The sequence below is a fragment of the Carlito syrichta genome, unplaced genomic scaffold (assembly GCF_000164805.1).
Source record: "Carlito syrichta isolate Samal-C Ts95f unplaced genomic scaffold, Tarsius_syrichta-2.0.1 Scaffold316664, whole genome shotgun sequence".
NCBI lineage: Eukaryota > Metazoa > Chordata > Mammalia > Primates > Tarsiidae > Carlito > Carlito syrichta.
This window is the reverse complement of record NW_007260760.1, coordinates 15,127-18,552: the sequence shown is the minus strand read 5'-3', so window position 1 is coordinate 18,552 and position 3,426 is coordinate 15,127. Positions and strand designations below refer to the sequence as shown.

The window sequence follows — 3,426 nt, the reverse complement described above, 5'->3', positions numbered from 1 at the left end:
AAAACTCAGTGGAAACAATGTGAATAAACTAAATATAGCTTGGTCTTTCTGAGAGTTATTCCTCACTGCCCAACTAATAATATGTGCAGTACTTCAGATGTTGAGAAAAGTGTTTTCCATTTCTCCAGCAAATGCAAAAAAAAAATTCAAAATGTAAGTTTAATAAAACTTAGTAGTCTGGAAAAGCGGAAAAAAACACAACAACATGATGAAATGAAGTAGTGATAATTTAAAATATTCCTAGAGCTTGACTCTAACTAGCAAATCCAGGTAACCAAGATAGGAGACTGGGCTTTTCCAGCCTTCACCAACCAGATTTGCTGTTACAAGATGTTTTCCCTGACAGCCCAATATAAACTACAGCAAGATCTTGTTGAATGTCCTGAGTGACTGATGGATCATGATTTGACAACTGCACCTTGAGTGACTATGGGGGTCACACAAGAATGAGATAAGCATTTGTGGACAAAGACCTGGAGGCTGGAGGAAACTGGTGCCAAGTGGGGGTCAAGGAGAGGCCAGCATTCCTGCAGGGGAGACTTTGCTTAGGGGAATGGTGGGAAGCAATGCTGATTAAGAATGTGGGGTCACACTGTCTTCCAAAGAGGTTAAGCTGACCTTGAACAATTACAATGCTATAAGAAAGCTATTGGCAGTAGTGGAAAACTGTCAGGGTTGGGGGTGGGATTGGCAGTTGAGGGAAACTGCCAAGGGAGGGAGGGGCACACCTCATCAACAAGGGCACCTGCATTATCGGTGTTTATATGCCTAACCCTGAAATGTACCCCACATCTTTATAATAAAAAATTTTTTTAAAAAGAATGTGGGGCCAGAAGTTAAGCCAATGAGGAGTCAGAGTCATAAAACAGGCAGAGGGGAGTGTGTTTTCCAAAGCAGAGCAGGCACATGGATGGAAACAAGACCCAGGAGTGATAAAACCAGCGACTCAGCTGATGGTGTGAAGATGGCCGAAACTGAGACAGCTGTGAGAGGATTGTATGAAGTCCAGAATTAGCGACGAGGGTTTGACATCGTGTGTGTTCAGGAAGAAGAAGTAGAATAGACATGTGGGCAACATCTGTAAGAAAACGTAATAGACCTTGGTGAGAATGAAGACTTGGAGGAGGAGGAGAGCAAGGTGTCCCACAGCGACGGGAACTAGCCTGACCTGGACTGGCATGAGGCTCTTGAAATCTTTCTCAGCCCATTGTGAGGATATACAGTCATCTCCGGGTAGAAATATAAATAACGTTTATTAAGGGATGCTGACCAGACCCCACTGCGTGAGTGGGAATATAAGGATTGCTCTATGTTACCTCCCTAAGGAAGAAGAGATTCTGGATCCAAAGCACTTTTGAGCCTTGAGTTTCCATTTGGGGACTGGCACCTTTACCATGTTGCTTAGGGCTGCTAATGCTCACAATATGTCCACAGAATGTGTCGTGTGGGCAGGTGGTGAAACAGTCCAAAATCTGGCAGCAGGAAATTCAAAATGTGCCAGACCTCTGAACACTTCACCTCACTTGGCATTTGGTCTATAGTATCCCTGCTCCCTTTGTCATGATTTATCTTCAAATCCTTGAGGCTCGAATTCTTCCCCTGTACTTACACTCATGTATGTTGTGATAAACAGCTCTTACTCTCCTATCCTCCAAGGCCTCTCCAGAACTTTCTCACTAGGCTACAGGGGAAACAGATGAATAATAACAGAATAATGGTCATGTCCTGGATAGCCAATCTAGTAGGTGACTTTTTTTTTTTTGAATTGGAGTCTCACTCTGTCGCCCAGACTGGAGTGCAGTGGCCGCTCCAGGCCACCGCAGTCTTGACCTGCTAGACTCCGGCGATCCTTCCGCCTCAACCTTCCAAGTAGCTGGAACTACAGGTGCGCGCTACCATGCCCAGCTAAGTTTTTTTAAATTTATTGTAGAGATGAGGTCTCGCCAAGTTGTCCAGGCGGGTCTCGAACCCGCGGGCTCAGGCAATCCACTCACTTCAGCCTCCCAAAGGTACGGGATTACAGGCTGAGCCACTGAGCCTGGTTGTAGGTGACTTTTTTACTTCAGAGACATTCCATCCCAACACCTGCCATCTCAGCATCCCAAGACACAGACATAAAAGGTGACGTTTCCTTTATTTACATGATGTCTGTCTTTGTGACCTAGGTGTCTTTACTGAGAGGCAGGGACGTCAGAAATGGGTGTTCTGGGATTTTTTCTACTGACCCCTCATCTCCTTGCACCTCCCACCTAGGACATCTGTTCCTAAGGACCTTTCTTTGAGTTGAGATTTGAACCATCACATGTCAGAGATGTGAAGCTTACAGACCCAGCTGGACTCAAGTACCAAGGCGACCAGTTGTCTGCAACTGCAGGTGGACCAACCATGGGATTGTGAGTATGTCATAGCCAGGCAAGATCTTTTCTTCACCACTGTTAGCGACATTGATTCTGGTAACCAATGGCTTTCCTGGGTAGGAAAGAAAAGAAGAGAAAGCTCTAACTCGCATGTTGGTGGTCATAATACTGTGGGTAGAGGAGACAATGAGTCTTCTCTATGCTCACTCATGGTCAAGTGGGAACCCACAAGGTTCTTATGTAGTGAGAAGAGCAAGACCCTGGAGTTTAGAATCAAATCTGCCATCAGGTCTTGGGTTGGCCACTTACTGGTTGCTCACTTTGGTCAAATTACTTGTGTGCTTAGCATTTGCCTGTCACTTCCTTCATCTGAGAGGCCTGAAAATTAATAGTGTCATGAACTCACTGAGAGCATTAATTATGACAGTTTGCAGAGCACCTTGTTCAATAGGAATCACTCAGTGAACCTACGCATAGATGTTACATAACCCTTTCTTCTTTCTGACAAATGAACACTTAGAAAATGACTTCACGGGTTTCATCCATGGCAGAACAATGTCTAAGACTTCCATTTTCTGGGGACCCTGATTTACAATATTCTCATTATAGCAAGAAAAAAATAGATTCATAAACTGTCTTTTAGGCAATTACTATGCCAAGTATTTAATGGTATTCTCATTATGACATAAGAATAATGCTTTTTTAGCGATACAAGAAAGATTTTTATCCGTCCAAGGACCAAGAGCTTCCAAGAAGTTCCAAAGTGAAATGTGGCTATCTTTTCTATAAAATAAATTCAGTAGCTGATTTGAGTAAACCAAGAGAGGATCTTGCCTAGAGTTTTGATCCAGAGGCTCTTTGTAGACCTTTCCTGATCACATCCTTTGGGGAGCTGTTAAAAGTCCCCAGGCAGGAATTTGCAGAGTTGATTTAATTTGCTTTATGCCTGAAGATGCTATAGAGGGATTTCCCTTTATAAAACAGGACTGGCAATGCCCAATTTCTACAGCATGGTCTGATTTCAATCTCCTGGGAAAAAGAGCAATTTTGATCAGGTTTTCATGTATGC

The 3,426-nt window shown here is 43.7% G+C and overlaps 1 pseudogene; it reads left to right on the top strand.

The window, feature by feature from the left end:
• The first annotated feature begins 910 nt into the window (after positions 1-910).
• Positions 911-3,426, top strand: part of LOC103277232 — a 16,481-nt pseudogene continuing 13,965 nt past the window's right edge.